Below are 22959 nucleotides of genomic sequence, written 5' to 3'. Positions count from 1 at the left end.
TAAAGCATGAAGTTGTAAATCTTCTGATGTCAGGTGAAATGCTTTATCATGAGGATCCAAGGTTTTTCGAACTGGAAGGTGACCTGTATAAAATACAATAAAATAAATTATCTTCATATTATTTTCATGATCTAGCTGAGGTGGGCATTCCCTTGCTCATCTTTATAAATTCATTTTCATGTACATAGGACAGATGACTGTCTGTGTGGTAGACTGATGATTCTGGTGGAGCCATCATCCTTTAGCTTGGATGATCATCTGTGTAGCTATGAAGTACATTTGATGTCTTTATTTTCCTGAATATATCATAGCTTGGATGGATGAAACTAGATCCGGGGTCTTCAAACTCATTCAATCTTCACTCGATGTACAAGTCGATCCATGTGAAAATATGTCTTGAAGTCGAACATGGAAAGACATCACCTGATTACCAGCCAATGATGTAAGTTGTTAATAGGCACGGAGGAATCACCGATAATGATGATGACCCTCAAGGTACTACAGTGCAATTCATGTGGTTTGAATATAGGACTTGATGTTGAACACCACGCAAAATCTTTCGGTCAAAGGCCATTGATGTAAACCTGTCACTGGAAGTGAGAAACTTGCCATTGAGGCATGCAAGCTTCAAAGTACTGAAAGGGTTTTTTCTAAGTCAACTTCTTGGATAATGAGCTGATGTCGACAAGAAGTGACTCGTTGTAGGAGGGCCTTAATGAATCCGACATCTATGACACGAAATGAAGCAAATGATTTTCTGGAGGTGAAAACAATCTGATGATACAAGGTTCAGGGTGGCGGTCATGAAAAATGGAGCATGAAGGTATTGCAGTGGATGAGGCATTAGCTGGGTTGGTGAATTCTCTGAATGACTTCTCTTGAACATATTGGTGACACTAAGATGGATTGTTAGCGTTAACCCCATGGATGGTACGGAGGACCAATGGTGATGGTGAACGGAATAACCCAACCCGACTCAATCATGGTGATGGAGTGAAAGTGTCATGTTCAAGAGTGACCTGCTACCAATGAAGTTCTTTAAGTTTTCTTCCCTTTTCCCCAGTCATTGCTGACCAGTACCTCTTTATTTTTGTCAAGCTTAAGGAGGATAACATATGCTTGTCTATAATTTTCCCTTTGGGAAAACCTGTGGCTATGTTTTAGCGAGCCTAATGACAGTGAAACTCGCTCTTGTCCGAATGGACATGTTTGTCGCTATTGTTTTAACAAGTTTAATGACAAAGATAACTCGGTTGTTTTCATGTTTAGAGAGATTAAAAAGAGATGGAAAGGAAACTCTAGTAGTCCTTTTTCATGGCATAATCCCTTAAGTCCAAAAAAGTATAAAATAATACGAAAGGGATGACTTTTCGATAGTTTTAGTGAGCCGAACAAGAAAAGCGCTCAATCTTTTTGTGGAATGATCCCTTAGGTCCAAAAATATTAAAATATATAGGAGGGATGGTGCTTCCCTTTACTTTAACGAGCTGGAAAGGCCAGTAGCTTGGCAATCTTTTCATATTTTACGAGTCTGAAAAGAGCTTAAAAGAGACTCGTTTTTGAGGAACAAGTGATGTATCCGGGTAGCAGCTGATTCTAGGTAAGTTTGGAACTTCTCAAACACGGCAGCGTAACGTGGGTGGCTAATAGAATCACTCATCGCAGTTGTTCCTAAAAAGGGTAAACAATCAAGTGGAGGCATATGATCAGCTAAAAGAGTGGAGGTGACGGTAAGAACACGACCAAGGCTCAAGAGGCTAATAGCAATACGATCACAAAGGTTATTTACCGAGGGTGGATTCATTTTTTAATGAGCTTGAATCTTTAGAAACCATACTCAGTGGCGGGTTTATTTTATAATGAGCTTGAACCTTGTGCCATCATGTGCTCAGTGCTAGGTTTATTTTTTAACGAGCTTGAACTTTGTGGAAACATTGCTCGTTCCAGTCATCTTTAAAGATGTCTCTTATTTGGTAGGTTCATTTTTTAGTGAGCTTGCCCCATGCGAAACTTTGCTCATTTCCTTTTAATGCAAGCTAGAAATGATCAAACTAGAGAGCTAACTACACCCACAGGTATGAACTACTGAGGTTAGGTAGGATAGTTTAGAAAAAAGATTTCCTTTACTTTGCTGGGGCCGCCAACAAAGGTGAATGGTGGATCAGACCAATCACCTAACCTAAGAAGTTGTTATGAGTAGCTAAGCTAAAACACTGTAAGGCTGGTCACTTTTCACTTATATAAAAAGGTTTGCATGCCCCCAGGTATAAAGAAAAGTAGAGTTTCCAGGTTACCATATGGAAGTCCTTGCATTTAAGCAAGATTGTTTCATCTGCGGAGTAGACAAAACACTTCCTTGGCTTTGTCCATCAAAATAGACAAAGGTGAATGGTATGGGTCGGCACTTCCAATCACATAACCTTCGAGGAGATCCTATTTTAGACTAATCCCATATCCTACACGGAAATGGTGTTTCAGACCAATCATATAACCTACGACGAGGAGATCTTGTTTCAGACTGATCCCATATCCTACACAGACGGGTGTTTCAAACTGATCATAAATCCTACGAGGAAATCTATCTTTTCATCTGGGTTCGCCTGCCGAAGCAGACCAGGGTGCATGCCCCCTAAGCTTTGTTACATTCACCGAATCACTCACGGTAATTAGGTGGATGAACTGGAGGTTGAAGAGACATTCCTTGTGCAAAGAGACCATTTAGGGATGGCATTTGACTCGTAGCCGTATTTGAACTGGAAAATGTAAGCTGATCCACAAGCTGTACCATTTTTCCTTCATACGGGAAACACATCACCCGAAAGAGTGAGGAAACAATAGCTCCCATGCTGTAAATGTAGTCACGCCCGAGGAGTATATTGTAATCTAGCGGCCCTTAGACTACCATCATGTTCAAGTGAATGTTTTTCCTTCTCAAAGTTATAGGCACATTTGGAAGGATCCCTAACAGTCAACTGGTTCCTTTATTGAAGCCTAATAGATTTTGATTCTTAGGCAAAAGCGATGGCGAACCAAGCACTTTCCAAGCAGTTGAGGAAAGGATACTCACGGAAGCCACTTCATCTATGATAGTGCCAGCCATGATCATTTTGTAAACTTGTACTATGATTCTGAACGACACATTAGATGGAAGGCGGGGTCTCGCTAGTAGATTCCAATCAAAGGAAATGACTAGATTTCTTGGAGGAGGGACCGAATAAACGGCCGGATGAGTCTCTTGAAATGGGGAACTTCCTTCTTGTGGTAAAGGAACGGGTAGATTTCCCCCATGTTCATCAGACTCTATGTTAACAAAAATAATTTGAATGGTGTCATTCTCATTCTCTTTGGAGATTGTATCATATGAAGGTGGACCTTCTAAAGACAAGACTGGGTTGACTGCTGTCTTGACCTGCTAAATTTGGTCTGGTGTGGACTCAGGAGTTTTATCTTCAATGATAGGCATTTCGACCGACAACAGAGGTATGTCAGTCAGATTTTCAACTAGCGATGGAGTTGGCAAGAGTTTCTTGTATCTAGATGGAAGTCGCTGTAGTGAAGCAGCATGGTTATCCCAAACTCTTTTAGCCTCTTCCAGAAAGGGACAATGGTGGAGGGCATGGTCGCCTTCACACAATCTACAAGGAAATTTGGATTTTCCTTTTTGTCCATTGACTTCATTTTCACTAGTCGATGGTGTATTCTCAACATGATCGATAGAGGTTGATGACATCGGATGGTGCAAGCAGGGAGACCAATCTCTCAAGATCCGCGGGATACAAGGACAATCTCAATGATGATGGTTTCCTTTGCAAATTATGCATGGATTTTTGGGTTTAGAATGTGCGGTGTGCGGATTTTCGCCGGACGATGCATGGTTGCCCCCTTACTGGACCGGTTTATTCTTCTTCTTCTCCTTCCCTTTCTTTTTCTTCTCAGTTACTTGGTTTTTAGTATCACTAGCTTCACCAAGTGAAGAGGAAGAAGGAGAGGGAGAAAAAAATGAAGTAGAAGGTGAGGGAGCAACTCCAACATCATCTGGTTGTTGATTCGATTGTTGATGAATTATGATGTTTTAACAATAGAGGTCGAGAATAGCCATACCGGCAGGCCAATTGTGATTCCTAGAAGGGAAAATGTAGACATGTATGGAGCACCAATATCTCTCCAAGAAGAGAAAGGACTAGGATTCCCCCCAAGGGGAAATCCTTGATTGGTGGACTCCATTATCTCAAACTAAGATCAACGAGGGAATAATGATGTTATTCCAAATTAAATAAATTTTATGATGCTTTGACACAACTTGATTTTTCAATTTTTAAAAGTCTAGAAAAAGCTAAAGGTGACTCTAGTCGCCTTCGATTTTTAATGAGCCTGAAGTGACAAGTGCTTAGATGGACCTTTTCTTTTAAGGAGTCAAAAAGGAATGAAAGTGACTACTCTAGAAATCTAGACAGAGGGATTACCAAACCAATCATAAAACTGCAATATACACCTCGGTGGTAAATTAAAGAGAAATTACTGAGGACTTTACGTACAACAGTCAATCTTCCTGAATGCTTTTTTCAGTGCATTGTGATCGATAGGGTGGCAGACACGGCTTCCTAAGGATAAAGGATATCAGCCTATTGTGGTCTCCCAATATATACTCGATGGTACATGGGAGCACAAGTCCCTACTGGCACTTGTCATATTAAAGAGGAGGAATCACCCAACCTATCATGAAAACGATAGTTACCAGGCTTTACAACGCCAGAATATGTCTCTAGCCTAGACTTCTAGATGTTGTGCGTGAGGTTCCAAAGCATTTTTCTGTTCATTAAGGTTTATTTTATAGTTGATCTTTTTTAAGAAGTTTGCCTTTCAAGGTTCATTGCATGATGTAGATGTACAATTCCTAAATATGCAATCTAAAATGATAAATAGTCATTTGTTTTTCTCTTAGCAATGAAAATCCTAGCTACTAAGGAAAGAAGAGTATGATTCTTTCAACAGAGAGCAGAGAGCACACACTAAATGCACTTTTCCTAAACCAATTTTTGCAAGCAGTCTAAATGCAAATGCACATGCATGTATTTGTTTATTACGTTTCCTTAATGTGAAAATGCCAAAAAGAAAACTAAGTACAGATCTGAACTACTTTTCTTCAAAGCAACACTTCAACAATTTCTTTTCAAAAGACGAAAGGAAGACTAAGATGACACTTTCAATTTCGAATGGGAAACTGTTTTCGACACTTCAAATACTAACCATTCAAATCAAATACAATGGAAAAAGTACAATCGACTATCGAGAAGAGGAAGACTTTATGACACTCTTCTTTTCGACTCACAATGACAGTTGTGACACTTTTGAATCAAAAGACGACAGTTCGATTAAGCTACTATTTGCAAAGGAGGACTATAAATGATGAAAAATACATAAAAAGACATTCACAATTCCTTACCAATAGAGGCTGAATAATGTAAAGGAAGAAGGCTTCAACAATGATATACTGATCATGGGTGTCGAGCCATAAAAAGGGTCTTTTTCACCTCTAATTACCTCACATTGACTTGTCAATCCAGGAACGATTTGTTATCTCAAAGAGTGTACTCAGTTTGAGGTGGTCATTTGTCAGAGTAATGCTAGTAGTGTAGTGCTCAAGAAAATACAAGAATAAATGGATGCTTGAAAGAAAATGTACCTACAGCAAAATACTTTAAAAACTAAATCATGCACTTGGAAAACTAAGCAATTTATCAGTCAAGGGTCCAGTAATAATAACCCATCCCTTTGGAAACTGATGTAACTAAAGGTAATCAAGGAACAGATCATCAATTTGGGGACTAGACAACAAATGCCAATGCCCACTATAGTTTTAGATCGTTCTGCACACCAAAGAGACAATAATGAAAATAACAGGAAATGGAACAACAACTAGAAAATGTAACAACAACTAAGTCTGATGAACATCAACACCTTAATCTACAGAAACAAGTGCAACAATCTTATCCTACAGAAATCAAATGGCAATCTTTACTTAAAGGATAAATCAGATAGCAAATAGAAATGGAATGGTAACCAATTGCCAATCAAATATAGAACAGCACTTAGAGCCAGTTATGAATATATAGTACCGAAATAAGTAACACACACAGCACACAGAGATATTAAGAGAAACAACAATCTGCGTTTGATGCCACAAATATTGATCTTAGTTAGAAAGGATAACGATCACAATTCATAATGGAACAGCAATGTCAATTGAACAACAATCGTATGAAGTATAAACCATAGATGAATACAGTAATATGAACTTAGGAATATTACAGCTCGGTTACTCTGCAACTGAACAACAATAGCATTCTGTAAAGAATAGTAATGTTACAGTCATGACTTGAAGGAACAACAATACGTTATCAAGTCAGAATGAACAATATGACTTTCCTGTTACAGAGACGATATTGGAAATATAACAGAGTTGTGATATAAAATAACAAAACACACCAGATTACCGATCAAAGCTGATAATGCAAACCACACACGAACTAAAGGTAATGGTACAGGAGCAAGTGTTCCACCAGGGCTGGGCCCTTAGCCTCTAGGGACACACCGCTTGAAATTATTCCAGGATCAAAGATGGAGCAGCAACCAGATTTATATTAAAGCATTAAAACAGGGTTACAGTGGATCACTTCTCAACGAGAGTCAATGATAAAAGTTTCAAATACAGAGCAAAGTTACATAAAAATTAACAGTCTTCCCCCTTTCCAGGCTAGCAGTGCTGCCCCTACTTATAATAGTTGAAGCAGAGATATCAAGGATGCGAAAATAGTTAAAGCAGCGATCCCTCAAGATCAAAGGATCCTGAGGGATTTGCCAAGCTGTTAATCCTCAGTTATCTGGTCGTTTTCTTGCGTCGAGTCGATATCTCATTTTCCTTTCCTTGGCTGAAATGTTTTAATTTAGATTGTCTTGTTTGCATATGGTTCCCTGCCAAAGGGACAACAGTTAGCTTGGCCTTGTCTTTTTCTTTGGAGCGGCAATCTTTAGTTTTTCCCTTTTCCTGCATAAGAAATGGAAATTATTAGCATTTTCATGTTGCATATAAATCTCATAGATTTGTCATGATTTCCTATTATCTACCTAGTTCATGATGCAAAGATGTTACGAGTTCTAAAGAAAAGATGGCAAAATAGTCAATAAAAACATACCTTCTTCAGTACTTCACACACCCCCCTGCTTACCCTTTTTCATGCCCTCATGAAAACATTGTAGTTTACATGTAAGGTAGTGAGAGAGTAGGCTGGAGATGGGATCTCATCTGGTGGTCTATAGCCATGATGCCTAACTAGGTGTTCAAAAATATGGCCTGTCTGACCCTCAGGCATTTCATATAGGGCTTGGTATCCAGGTGCAGAGTGCTAAATAATCGAACTCCAAAACCTATATCCTAACCAAGATGGCCCTACCCTCAAGATAATTTCACCATAGAGGTTCAAATGATCAGCGGCTAACTTAAAGTTCTTGTAATTAAATGGTTCCCTATGTTAGATGTTCAGATTAGAGGTCCGATAATGAAATTTAGTAGCTGCAATGGTAAGGTCCTTAATGGTAAAGAAGTATTCTATCCCTTGTTGATCGATTACTGTATGAATAGGTCATAATGCATCAATCACGCCCAGAGTCCTCATGAGGCTCCTATGTTTGTTCCATAACTGTAATGGATCTCTAGGCTCAGCTCTTACCCATAAGTCTAATCTGTTTTCTTGTCTCTAGAAGGCATTATAGGCTTTAAGCCATTTAATTTGATTAACTCCAAATGAAATAAATGCTTGTAGTTGGATATCCCCAACGAAAGGGCCAGGGTTCTGCTCTATGTCCTAATCTAGTATGAGGTTATGTAGATAGAATTCACACAGTAGTCTTTAAACCTTTACTCCATAGTGCTTACAACAATTTATAAAATCATCAATGGTATTAATTTTTATAGGGTCTCCTGCTTTGACGGCCTTAATTTTCAATTTCAAATATCGTTCCATTAAAAACAAGGCATAATTCTTGGCAGGGGATCTACATGCTAGGACGTCAATGTACAAAGAGCATAAGGTATCCATCTATCTGATAACTACATCTAATCTATGAGTTACCTTTGCGACTTTTTCTTGTTCTTTTCACCATCCTTCAAAGGCCTGGCTTTTGGATAAATTGACATTCCTTAGCTATTGTTGTAACTCTTCATACCTTTCTCGAGAAACCGTTTGTTCCGTGAGTTTTTCTACTGCTTTCTAAGCTTGCATCAAACCCTCTCACAGGGTTACTGTACTCGTATCGCTGTCACACATAGTAGTGGCCAATGGAATATTTACTTGAAACTTCTTATTGCGTCGCCTTGTGTTTATAGTCTGTATTCCTTCAGAGGACTATGCCTCTATCTGAACTTCCTTGTCATAGGCCGATATATTGTCTGTTTGCACTTCAACATGGGCAATAGTGGAATGTTGTTCCTTTTTCTTTTGAACAGCAGTCTACACTTCAACAAGGTTTTGAACAGTAGATTGTTCTTCGACTGGGTTTTGAACAGCAAGCTGAACATGGGTTTTCCAAACCTTTTTATTGGGGGGTCTTACTAGAGTGGTTGCGTGTCTTCCCCCTAAAGTTCTTTTTGCTCTCTTTCTCATTCTCAAAACCCTGATTTGCTGTCGAAGTCGAGCTATCACATTCAGTAATCTTTGCTATTCTTTTCGTAATCGTTTAATATCTTCTATTTCCTTAGAAGGAACAACTATCTGTTTACTTGGGCCTGGACTGTTATCTTGGAAAATTCCTTGGTTTTCCTCTTGGGGTTCTCCTTCGCTGTTTTGTTCAGGTTTCTCAGGAGTAGAAACCATAGCTGGGTCTGTTATTTACTGGGTAACTTCTTTTTCCACCCCTTCTTCTTCATGCAATTCTTCTAGTGTAGTCTAGCTAGGAGCGGATTGTTCCCTTTCTATATCTTTTTCATTTTCTTCACTTGTCATACTTTCGTCATGAATAGAATTATTCTCTTCGTTTTCTTCCTCGTCGCGCAATTCTTCGGGTGCATTTTTGTCCTGAGTAGAATGCTCTTTTGGTTCTTCCTCAATCTGGAGGCCTAGTGGGCTGAGAGGCTGGCCATATTCGCCCATATTGGCCAGATGTTTGGCCAATTCGTCCTCTTGCAATGGGTTTTGCAATGGACTCTCTTCACGTTGTTCTGTCTCCACCTCCACCTGCTTAGGTTGCTCGGTCTCTTCCTCTGTTTCTCCTTCCTCATTTCCTCCCACTTCTTTCTCATCCTCTTCTCCTTCCAATTGTGGGGATTGCTCATCCCCTGAGTTGTCTATCTCCACAGGTTGGGTGGTACTCCCTTGGGGATTTTCCAACCTCTCTATAATCCGTGCCAATCTAACTGATTTTCTCCATTTTGATGGTCTACTTGGTGTACTGGCAGTATGTTTTCATTTTGGGGCTGGCGAGGTCGGTGCCCCATCTATCATAACAATTATCTCTTCCCAGCTGCTCTGTTGCTGAGCAAGACTGTGGCTAACTATCAGCCATATCAGTCCATGGTGACTTACTACCAATTCTACATGTTGTGACTTTTTCATGCTTCGGGCAACATCATGAAGTAATGAATTTAAAAATTCAGGTATGTTCACAGAGAATTTCTCTTTTAATACAACTAAGAGTTTAAGGTGTTGTGGTCTTACCACATCTTTTTTGCCTTCACAGGTGATGTAGCTCTGGATGATCCTCGCCAATTCTGCCCATGGCTCTCCTAATGCTGCTGGTAGGACTCCTTTTCCTCTGACTGTCAGGTTCTAGCCTTCATCCTGGAAGATCTTCATGATATTTTGCAGTCTCTCCTTCTTTAGAGTCCACACAGGTCCGGTGGCTGGCAGTCCCAAGACTTCTACAATTACGTCATCAGTAACTGCTATGTGTTTTCCCCTTACTGTGGAGTGGTATTCTTGCAAGTTCTGCAAGAATTCTATTGCCATGGTCTCGTTGGATTCCTGTAAATGATTAAGATAGACTAACCATCCTGCGCTTGCTAGGATTTCCCGTGCAGTGTCGGAAACTATCAATACCTGTGGTTCTCTTCGAATTGACCTTTCTCCCATGCTTTAGCTCACTGTAAAAAATGCAGAGATGACAATGGAATAGTAGGCTGTTCAAACTGTTAGAAACACAGAAACACAGAGAAAATAGAAAGATCGCAAGGATTGTTCAAATTTTACTAATTGTTGTAGACTATGATACAGAAATATCTTAGGAACAACAAGGCATGCACATTGAAAAATGAGATACCATTAAGCCTTGCTATTCCTGAGTAAGAGTTTGCTGAATAATAGCCTGACACATATGTCAGCAAATTATGAAGTCACCCCCCCGCAATGTGATGGGCCATCGTCGGCCGTCAAATGAAGGAGCGGCGGGCCGATCTGTTCTGGTACAGGTTCATAAAGGAACAGTGTATGCCAAGATGCCATGTTTACAAATGGAGCAGGTTACCGAAATCGAGGTGTATAATAGGATCGCTTAATAAATAAGAAAATGTGATTACATGATGCAAGGCTAAGAGGATAGGATAGCTGATGTGCACAACGAGTGTAATGCGATCATTGTCTACTTTTCCCGTCATGATTGGTTATGATGGATTTTCATGTGCTTAATGGTTCAGGGAAGTGATATGCATAATCTTATTTGACAGATTACCAAGGTATAAGATAGAGAAGGGTATTAATGATTACTATTGGTGTATAAGAAATGTGACTTCAATACCATTAACAAAGCTCTGCTACCGACATGTGTCCATAACCTTGGCAGAGTTGTTTGTTTCACCCATGGAACCATGATCCTTTGTGTATACCTAGGAAATATTATTTAGTGTCAAAATGGATGTCATTATGCTGGCTTGGTAACCAGTTAAATCATAATTCCATTCACCAGGAAGGAGTGAAAGGTGGGCAGGCTGGCTCATGATGAGACCTCCTGTTCCAAGGACTCTTTATTTTTTCTGATGTGCCTCTTGGACCATATCCCTGGTGTGGTGGCCATAGTGGGAATGCCACTTCACTTTCTTCCTTATGATCATGGTAGGCTAGCTCTTGATGAGACCCCCTATCCTGCATTTGACAATTCAAAACATTCTTCTTTTTTTCTTTTTCTTTTTTAAAAAATGCTTCCCTATTTATACACAAAGGGTGGTTCGACCCTCCTTAAGAGTAGGAATGGTGGAAGAAGTCTTAACATCTCAATAGAAAAATGTAAACCCTTTGTTCTTATTCCTTAATAATGATAAAAAAAGATTATGGGAATTTAAAAAGAACCAGCATGATAAAGATGACCAATCATGTCAGTATTAATAGGGTAATGATAGAAAAAGTGATGAATAATTGTGTCCTTTCTTTGTTCCTCTTTATCAATTCACAACAATTTCTTGTAAAAGCAATGATTTTATATAATTTGTTGATTTTAGTATGCTCTAGTTTTGTATCCATTGCAGGAGTGTATAGCTGTGCTCCAAAAGACCTGAAACAAGAGGAACAACAGGTATCTTTAGGCAACAGGAATATGAGAATGTTGTTGTTTGAAAAAGGAAGGGAAAAGGAATACAAATGTTGTTAATTTGAAAAAGGAACAACAAAACCTGAAAGTTCCGTTCCTTTGAAAAAAGGAACAACAAAAACCAAACATGCCATTCCTTTGGAAAAGGAACAACAGAAAACCAAAAGTGTCGTTCCTTTGGAAAAGGAACAGTAGAAACCCAGGTGCTAAAAGTGTTGTTCCTTTGGAAAAGGAATAGCAAAAATGAAAATGCCATTCCTTTGGAAAAGGAACAACAAAAATCAAAAGTGTTGTTCCTTTGGAAAAAGAACAGCAGAAAACTCAAATGTCGTTCCTTTGGAAAAGGAACAACAAAAAACTCAAATGTCGTTCCTTTGGAAAAGGAACAACAAAAAACTCAAAAGTGTTATTCCTTTGGAAAAAGAACAACAGAAAACTCAAATGCCGTTCCTTTGGAAAAGGAACAACAAAAAACTCAAAAGTGTTATTCCTTTGGAAAAAGAACAACAGAAAACTCAAATGCCGTTCCTTTGGAAAAGGAACAACAAAAATCAAAAGTGGTGTTCCCTTAGAAAAGGAACAACAGAACACTCAAATGTTGTTCCTTTGGAAAGGGAACAACAAAAATCAAAAGTGTTGTTCCTTTAGAAAAGGAACAGCAGAACACTCAAATGTCGTTCCTTTGGAAAAGGAACAACAAAAATCAAAAGTGTTGTTCCTTTGAAAAAAGAACAACAGAACACTCAAATGCCATTCCTTTGGAAAAGGAACATCAAAAATCAAAAGTGTTGTTCCTTTAAAAAAGGAACAGCAGAACACTCAAATGCCATTCCTTTGGAAAAAGAACAGTGAAATAAAAATGAAAAAGAACGGCTGAAACAAAAGGTGCTGTTCTTTTGAAAAGGAACAGCAATAATGACAAAAGTGTACACAAATGTTGTCCCTTCAGAAAAGGAACAGAAAAAATGACAGCGCTATTTCTTCTGAAAAGGAGAAGCAGAAAAAAATTCAAATACAAAATATATACATAAACTAAATTAACAAAACAAAGAAATTATGTACAAAGTGTAAAAATAGGTGAATCACTTAATGAATCATAGGTGAGGAATATTTCTCTTCCTCCTGTAGAATTTGCATATCAGAGTCCTCGCGTAGTTGCTGGCAGAAGGATTCCCGAGTAAGTGGTTTGTGGTATAATCGAACTCGGTGGCCATTTACCTTAAAGGTATGTCCAGATCCATCAATAGTGACTAGAGTAAGGGTGCCATTGTCATGTACCTTTTGGATTTCATATGGCCCTAGCCAGCGAGTCTGAAGTTTCCCGGGAAAATCCTGAAACCTAGAATCGTAAAAGAGCGCCCAGTCTCCTTTGCGGAAGAATTTGTTTTTAATGAGAGTGTCATGCCATTTAACTCACTGCTGTTGGATTAATGCAGTATGTTGAAGGGCAGAGAGCTTGATTTCATCTAGCTCATTGATCTACTGTAATTTATTAATCTGTGCCTTGTTTAGATCTAGGCCTACTTCTTGTGCTGTTCGCAGTGTTTGGATTTCAAATTCTATGGGGAAAATAGGTTGCTTTCCAAACACCAATTGGTATGGTGAATAGCGGGTAGTGCTTCTCCATGTTTTTCTGTAGGCCCACAAGGCTTCTGGTAGTCTTGCAGCCCAATCGCGTCTATGTGACACAATGGTTTTTGTCAAGATTGCTTCTATTATTTTGTTGCTACTTTCTACTTGACCATTTGCTTGTGGGTGGTATGGAGTAGTAATTTTATGCTGGATATGATAGTTCTTAAGTGTTGCAGCAATCCTATTACTAGCAAACTGTGGTCCACTGTCTGTAATTATGTCTCTTGGAAGCCCATATCACACAAATATATGAAGTAGGAATTGTATGACAAAATCCTTTGTAGCTCTCGGTAATGCTTCTGCTTCAACCCAATTGGTGACATATTTTGTTGCCACCAGAATATATGTTTTCTGGTTTGAGGATGGGTTAATCGGACCAACAAAATCAAGTGCCCATCGCTCGAATGGTTCAATAACGAGTTGTGGGTTTAGGGGCATTTCGTTAGACTAGCCAGGGCGTCCTACCCTTTGACAACTGTCACAAGTTTGAACGAACTTCTTTGCATCTTTGAAGATCATCGACCAATAATACCCTGTTTGTAGTACCTTATTTCTAGTTCTATTATCGAAAAAGTGTGCGCCACATGGTCTGTCGTGACAAGCTTTCAAAATATCAAAAATTTCATCCTCTCGGACACATCTCCTGATGTGCATATCTGCTCCCGTATGGAACAGGTAGCCCCCAATCCAGGAAAATCAAGCACTACGCTGGACAATCTGTTTTTGTTCATTGGGGGTCAGATGTTTTGGTAATTTACCTACTGCTAAGTAATTCGCAACATCAGCATACCAGGGTGTTTTAATAGTGACAACAAACAAATGCTCATCTGGAAATTGATCTTCAACTGCTGTTGTGTCCACTAGTTTTGGCATTCGTGAGAGCAAGTTAGCTACAGGATTTTCTTTTCCAGGTTTGTCCTTGATTTTAATATCAAATTCCTACAATAAGATCAGCCATGTAGTTATTCTACCATTTGTGATTGGTTTATTTGCTAAATATTTTATGGCAGAGTGATCTGTATACAAGATAACAAGATATCCAGTAATGTAATGCCTGAACTTATTGACAACATGTATTACAGCTAGAAATTCCTTTTGAGTAACAGTATAATTCAATTCAGCAGGGGATAAGTTCTTGCTAATATAATAAATTGCATATGGTTTTTTATCTTCTTCCTGCCCAAGGACTGCTCCAATAGCTGTATCTGAGGCATCTAATGAAATTTGGAATGGCAGATCCCAATTTGGTCCTCGAAGGACTGGAGCTGTGGACACAAGCTTTTTCAGATCCTAAAATGCATGGTCACATTTTTCTGTCCAAAGAAAGTCAACATTACCCATCAATGCATATAGAGGTGCAACAATATATGAAAAATGTTCTATAAACCTTCTATAATATCCAGAGAATCTGAGAAAACTGCGTACCTCTGTTTGAGTAGTAGGAGTGGGAATTAGCAAAATTATTTGAATTTTGGTCGGGTCTACTTGTATGCCAGCTGCTGAGATATAATGGCCTAGAGTAAGTCCTTCAGTCATCATCATATAGAATTTTTCATGGCTTAAGCAAAGCCTGGTGGCAATGCAGCGCTGCAGGACTTTTTCCAGTGTGTCCAATGCTGGGTCAAAATCATCTTTGTATGGTGTAAAATCATCCATGTAGACTTCAATCCCCTCATTTATTAGGTCTGAAAAAATGCTGAGGATAGCTCTTTGAAATGTGGCAAGAGCATTGCATAAGCCAAAAGGTAGAACTCTATAGGCAAATGTTCCCTAGGGACAAGTAAAAGTGGTTTTGTCTTGGTCTTCAGGAGTAATCTGGATCTGATTGTATCCACTCAAGCCATCTAAGAAAGAAAATATTTTTTTTCCTGCTAGAATGTCTAATACTTGATCAATGAATGGAAGGGGAAAGTGGTCCTTTTGTGTTTCTTTGTTTAGTTCTCTATAGTCTACACAAATCCTCCACTTTCCATTCTTCTTTGGTACCACAACAAGTGGAGAGACCCATTTACTATTGGAGATAGGGTAGATGAAGTTAACATCTAAAAGTTTTTGAAGTTCAACTTTTACAATGTCTTTTAGATGGGGATTAAGTCTCCTTTGTGGTTGGCAAATAGGTCTCGCATCCTTTTATATGTAAATGTGGTGTGTACATAACTGGGGTCAATTCCTTTCATATGAGGGTAATCCCATGAAAATGCTTCTTTATGTTTCCTCAGTAATTGGATGAGCTTCTTTTCTTGTTCAGAAGTCAGGTTGGCATTAATGTTTAAAGTCTTTCCTGGCTCAATTTCCACAATTTTGCTATTCGAAACAGAGGTAGTAGGTATTGTTTGATCATGTGTATCTTTAAGAACATCGTTTTCTAATTCATTATCAAATGCTGCTTCTATCATGTGACATTGTACATGGGATCTGGGTTCAGCTTGGCTAATGAAATTATTAATGGCATCATCTTCTGTTTGGTCTTTGAAATTGAGGGCCTCTTGTATGGTTAATGGAGATCTAATATTTTTGGTGAGGTATGATACAAGATGCTTTTTAGTTTTTATTATTGTGACACTTGGCTGCATTGGGGGGTATAAAGCTAGATTCTTAATATTTGTCTTCCTAGTAATGGTCATATTACCTTGTCGGCAGCCAATATAAGCATCGACAGTTGCGAGCTAAGGTTTGCCTAAGATCAATGGATGTCCATCAAGTCGGTTTTTGGGGTTTATTATCAGAAAATCGACCGGATACTCCCAGGAATCAATAGATACCATGAAATCCTGTAGTGTGCCCTCTGGCCTAACTACAGATCGATCAACCAGTTCTAATAAAGTGGAAGTCAGTTCTACTGACGTAATGCCCAGTTTTTGGCAAGTAGTGGTTGTTAAGATGTTAATTGCAGCTCCTAGATCAACTAAGGTATTTGAGAAGTTTTAACCATAGATTTGTACGGTTACTATTGGATTTCCGAGGTCTTTGTATTTAACGGGTGTTTCTTTTCCTGATAATAAGTCAGATAAAGTGCCAACTACTTGGACTTTTGGGTTATTTGTTATTGTCCTCCTTGGTTTCTTTATACATAGTTCTTTGATAGTCTTTGCATATATTGGGATGTCTTTAATGGCTTGGAGGAGCGGGATTTTTATGTACAGGTTTCCTAATTCTCCCAGAATGTCAAAATCAAGATATTGTATAGGTCGAGGTATGATTAAGCATTCTGGGAATTGAGGAGAGGATGTGGTTGCTAAATCATGAATTTGTTGTCTGGTCACGTCCTCTTCTTGTAATGGTTGTTCTACAGGCAATTGATTTTCAACTTGAACTATTTTATTTCCCTCTGTTTCAATGATACGCCTAGATCTTAATTGAAGGTCATCACACTCCTTTAGATCGGTTCCTATCTCTGGTGTTTCGATTATTTGTATGGACTGGATGGGTCTGTTATTTGGATTGGGGTTGGGTTGGTCTGGGAGTTGCAGCCTTAAGTTAGACTGGTGGTTTTGTTGTAGGGCTGGCAGTGTAGGTTGAGGGAGCGGGATGGTTCCTATTGGCTGATTCATTGGTCTTTGCCAGTTTTTCTGCCAGGTTTGACTTTGTGAAGTAGGAGGAGTCCATTGTGGTGGAAAAACATTGTTTTGCTAATATGGTGGGGTATAGGGAAAATTTGGCAAATTTGGTTGGCTTGCTTGATTCGGCCATGGAGATGATGAAGGGAATGATTGTTGTGACAAATTCGGGAAGGGAGGTTGATTTTGCCACATTGAATTATATTGTTGAGCATGATATTGCGGAGGCTGAAAAGAAGAAGCTGGGTCTGAAAACATACCTGTTTGTCGTGGCTGCCATTGGTGGCGCTGATTAAGTAGATACACCTATTCTGGCTCTTCTTCTGCTTCCTTGTATATTGATTTCAATCTAGGAAGTGAGGGGTAGCTTTCTGTGGAGTGGTCTTTTGTACAGATGGCGCAAACTTGAACTACATCTAATGGACACTCCTTGTGGCTGTGTTTCTTTCTGCATCTGGGACAGAAGATTGCCAAATTCTATTCTGCTTCTACTTACTTTTGTTTGGCTTGCATAATATCAAGTTGTGTTGTCAGTGTCCCCAATATGTCAGTTTTAAAATTTTCTAATAAATTTCCAATTTCTGCATGAGTTACTCCTTTTGTTGAAATTCTATTATCTCTTACAAATCGATCATGTTCGGCTAGTTTTAGCCTTGTGCTGCCTCTCGAGCTCCTGATACATAAATCAATAATGTCAGCAAAATTTTCTTGATAAATATCTCCTTTCCCCATAATGTTTAATGTCTCAATCCATTGTTCCTTCATTCCCCTAATTAATGCTATTTTTAATACATTATCAAGTAAAGGTAATGATGCATAAGGAGATGTTTGAAGATTATACTGGAATCGTTCAACATACTCTTCTAATGTTTCATTTGGTTTAGCTACCATCTGAAATATTTCATCTTTTAATTCTCGAGACCTGCAATAGTCCCGATGTTTTTTTAGAAAAGACTCTTTCATTTGATCCCAATTATTTATAACACCACCACCTAATCCCATAAGCCATCTTAAAGCAGCTCCTTTTAATGTAGAGGGAAACAATTTCAGTTTTTGGGGATCGGTGGTATAGTCATATCCTCTACACAGCACATTGAATTCAAACAGAAATGCATCTGGATCTTCTGATGTAAGGCCATGGAATGTAGGGATATGCTGGAGGGGAATTGCTTTCATAGGTGAATTGGCTGCAGTATCCACAATGGGGTATTGCAGTGTAGTGGTTTTGGTATTAGGCTGATTTTGGGCCATTTGGTCAAATATATGCCAATAGCCTTCTGGGATATCTAGGAGGGTATTCCTAGGTTGTCGAGGGGGAATGGCTCTAATGGGGATGGCCTTGACAACACTTCCTTTATTAGGGATGATGAGAGTGCCTAATGTCGGGGGATTCAGGTTCTTGAATTTCGTTATAAATGATTTTTGTATCACTTCCCTTATCTAGGCTACTTAATGGTTGAATTACCCTAAGAGGAGATTTTGGTTCTTCAGCTTCTCCTGTTTCTCCTCTTCCTTCACAGAGATTGCTAAGGTTCCCTTCCTACAATGTTTTTAGGCTAGAATTTTCAATTTCTTGAAAATCTTGCTCTTCGGTTTGACTATGCACCTCAACAAAGGCTACAGATGGTGATCCTATGGCCTGAAGGGAACTAGTAGGCTATTTAGAAGTAACTTTTCTAGGTCCTACTGAAGGTTGAGATTATGTTTTCTTAAGGATTTCATCTATAAAGGTCGATCAGCCAAGGGTCACTGGCCCCTTAGATTTATCAAACTTGCGTAGAGGTTTAGGATTCTTTTCTGGCTTTTTCTGCTTAGTCATGCACACAAATCAATTGCTAGGTTCTACCCAAACAAAATAGCAACAAATTTGCAGGAGAGCGAGCAAGGGAACAGGGCTATTACATACTCCACACGTATGTTCTTACCTTCTATTTTTAAAACCCAGCTCTTTCCTAACAGGTTCTTACACTACTCTGGAAAAGAAACAAATGGCTACACTCTTCCCCGGCAACGGTGCCAAAATGTTAAGCCTTAAAAAGGGTCTTTTTCACCTCTAATTACCTCACATTAACTTGTCAATCTAGGAATGATTTGTTATCTCAAAGAGTGTACTCAGTTTGAGGCGGTCATTTGTCAGAGTAATGCTAGTAGTATAGTGCTCAAGAAAATACAAGAATAAACAGATGCTTGAAAGAAAATATACCTAGAGCAAAATACTTTAAAAACTAAATCATGCACTTGGAAAACTAAGAAATTTATCAGTCAAGGGTCCAGTAATAATAACTCATCCCTTTGGAAACAGATGTAACTAAAGGTAATCAAGGAACAAATCATAAATCTGGGGACTAGACAACAAATGCTAATGCCCAGTGCAGTTTCAGATCGTTCTGCACACCAAAGCGACAATAATGTAGATAATAGGAAATGGAACAACAACTAAGAAATAGAACAACAACTAGAAAATGTAATAGCAACTAAGTCTAATGAACAACAACACCTTAATCTACAGAAACAAGTGCAACAATCTTATCCTACAGAAATCAGATGGAAATCTTTACTTAAAGGATAAATTGGACAACAAATAGAAATGGAACGACAACCAATTACCAATGAAATATAGAACAGTGCTTAGAGCCAGTTATGAATATACAGTATCGAAATAAGTATCACACATAGCACACAAAGATATTAAGAGAAACAACAATTTGCGTCTGATACCACAAATATTGATCTCTGTTAGAAAGGATAACGATCGCAATTCATAATGGAACAACAATGTCAATTGAACAGCAATCGTATGAAGTATAAACCATTGACGAATACAATAATATGAACTTAAGAATATTACAGCTCAGTTACTCTGCAAATGAACAACAATAGCATTCTGTAAAGAATAGTAATGTTACAGTCATGACTTGAAGGAACAACAATACGTTATCAGGTCAGAATGAACAATACGACTTTCCTGTTACAGAGACGATATTGGAAATATAACAGAGCTGTGATATAAAATAACAAAACACACCAAATTACCGATGAAAGCTGATAATGAAAACAACACACGAACTAAAGGTAATGGTACAGGAGAAAGTGTTCCACCAGGGCCAGGCCCTTAGCCTCTAGGGACACACTGCTTGAAATTATTCTAGGATCAAAGATGGAATAGCAACCAGATTTATATTAAAGCATTAAAAGAGAGTTATAGTGGATCACTTCTCAACGAGAGTCGTTGATAAAAATTTCAAATATAGAGCAAAGTTACATAAAAATTAATAGTCTTCCCCCTTTCCGGGCTAGTAGTGTTGCCCCTACTTATAACAGCTGAAGCGAAGATATCAAGGATGCGAAAATAGTTAAAGCAGCGATCCCTCAGGATCAAAGGATCTTGAGGGATTCTCCAAGCTGTTAATCCTCAGTTATCCGGTTGTTTTCTTGTGCCGAGTCGATATCTCCTTTTCCTTTCCTTGGCTAAGATGTTTTAATTTAGATCGTCTTGTTTGCATATGGTTCCCCACCAAAGGGACAACAGTTAGCTTGGCCCTGTCTTTTTCTTTGGAGCGGCAATATTTAGTTTTTCCCTTTTCCTGCATAAGAAATGGCAATTATTAGCGTTTTCATGTTGCATATAAATCTCATAGATTTGTCATGATTTACTATTATCTACCTAGTTCATGATGCAAAGATGTTATGAGTTCTAAACAAAAGATGACAAAATAGTCAATAAAAACATACCTTCTTCAGTACTCCACAATAGGCTACAAAACTACTGAATAGAGCAGAAAACAATGAAGAAAAAACCAATTTCTGGAGAGAGAAATAGTCTCATTCAATAATCACACCTGTCCTTAAGGGAAATAGGGATGCATCTCACTTGCAACACACGGGAGGTACGATGCATCCAGACTGCCAACGAGAGACAATGCGATGGTCTAGAGAATGAAATTGAGCTTGGTTTTTGCTCAAAATTTGCAGCTAAGATCAATTATTTTAGTCAAGCTATGATAGACAGTAAACACAAAGTATAGGGGTATGATCTTATGAGGTTATTGAGCTACCACTAGGGCACTTAGGATGTTTGCAAGTCAGATGTTCAGTTCATAAACCAACCCAGAGATTGACTGAAGTAGCATTGATCTACTTTGCACTTGCATAGCAGTGTAGTTCGAAGGCTAGCTGGCTTAACTTTAGGATCCATCTATTAGTTTATAAAGAAAACAACAGTAACAAGCAAACAAACTATTCGCTCCCCAGCGGAGTCGCCATTTTGTTTCCAGGAAAACTAGTGTCGTTATTTGATCTGCTAGTCTCACTAAGACAAGTAGCTATCTTAGAAACAAACAATTGAAAGCAACTTGTGTTTTCCTTTATAGATGATAGATAAGAGAGAAGTAGAGAGCACCAACCTTAGTATTTCGCTTGGCTCCTTTCTTGTTTCCTCTCTCCTTTGATAGAGCTTTGCCACTTCTTTCTCACTTGTCCCACTTCAAAGTACACCTGTAGAGGCAAAGCAGCAAAATACCATCAAAGCATAGAGATCTATAATGCCATAAATAATGTAGAATCAGATGTACATTAACCATACAATTGCATTCACAAATACAAGATTTACAAGTGCACAAGTATATGGAGGAAAACTCAAATAACTTTATTGATAGTAGAAGTAGAAGAGAGGATTACAACCCAGCTGTCTGATCCAGCATCATCCTCCTAGCATGAAAGCCCTCTTCACCCCATGAAAAGCAAGATTACCCAACAATACAATGTCTCAAAGAGAAACCAACAACACTTCCTTACAAATTACAAAATTCCAGCCTTTGGATCTCTAGGATGAGGGATCCATTTATAGATATTTGCAGAGGGGTGAGTCAGCTTCTGGGTTTTTTATTAGTGTCATTTCACTGATAGTTCTTGGTTCTACTTGGAGATTTCATGATCTCTTACTTGTCCCTGGGCAAATTCAAAGAGGCAAGTGTCATATGAGCAGTTTCTAGAAGATTCTCCAAGTTCCACCTAGAAAACTGCCTCTGCCATTTGTTTGATCTTGCTCATCGCACCCTACAGAAGGGCTTGTCAGTATGCATCGCACCCCTTGTGTGTAACAGGTGAGATGCATCGCACCCTCAGCATGGAGCAGTCTGTATGGTCCAGTTTTGACCAGCACTGAGTATTTTTTCAGGGAGAACTTCTGGGAAATGATGTAATCAGTTGACCTTGATCTTTTAGGGTATGAAACAACACTTTTAGGGGTTTGAGAGCCCTTGGTTTATCGACATATGTGATTGGGGTTGCAGTGCCCAAATATATCTATAACACCACTGAACCACATTTCACCAACCGCAAGCTTCCAATTGTCAAAAAATGCGAAGGCCACGTGTGACATTCAGATTGGGCCTCTTGGCTTATTTTGGATGCGACATGTGTCAACTCAAACCATGAACCTTGGAACCATGATCTAGAACCTTGCCTACTAGAACTATGATTCTTGACCTTTGCTTCGATTTTTTGACTTGTTTTGACCAGAAATTTGACCTTGAATAACTTCTACATATGAACTCAGATTTTTCCCATTGAGGTTTTTTTGGATTCATTTTATTGAGCTCTATTTAATGATGCTGGTTTCACTCGAATCCTATTATTTTTAATATTTGGTCTTTTTAGATCCCTTTTGGATCATTCCTCCCCACTAAGACCTTTTGGACAGCAAAAATGCTTAATTTTTACAAAACAAGTGATGTAGCTACCTCCCCACTACCTCCCCACTTGGTCAAAATATTTCCACCATGTTCGGTGTACCTAGATCATCATAACAAGTTTCAAAAAAACCATAACAACTAAAAGTACATTGTTAGACAACTATTGTTTTCCACACACCCTCCCACATTCATTACTTCAGCTACTACCCATGTACTAAACATAAACATCATAAATACATACAAGGATGTTAACAACAATGAACCAACAACATTTTTAATTCTCTTAACATATTCCCATGACAAAATATCATGCTGCAATGTTGATGCTCCTTGAAACACAACATCATCAGGTTTCAAAACATCTCATTTATTGACCTTTGTATATAAGTGAAAAGGTCTTGCTTGCATTCACAAGCCTTTTCGATTCCCCTATGGTATGCAATGAAGAATTTTATAACTCTACTATCTGCAATTCTCAATGTGCCTACAACTACTCCCCCTGAAAT

This window comes from Pinus tabuliformis, chromosome J, assembly GCF_031772625.1.
Source record: "Pinus tabuliformis cultivar Carrire ecotype Pingquan chromosome J, CPIR1, whole genome shotgun sequence".
NCBI lineage: Eukaryota > Viridiplantae > Streptophyta > Pinopsida > Pinales > Pinaceae > Pinus > Pinus tabuliformis.
Note: the sequence above shows the minus strand (reverse complement) of the source record.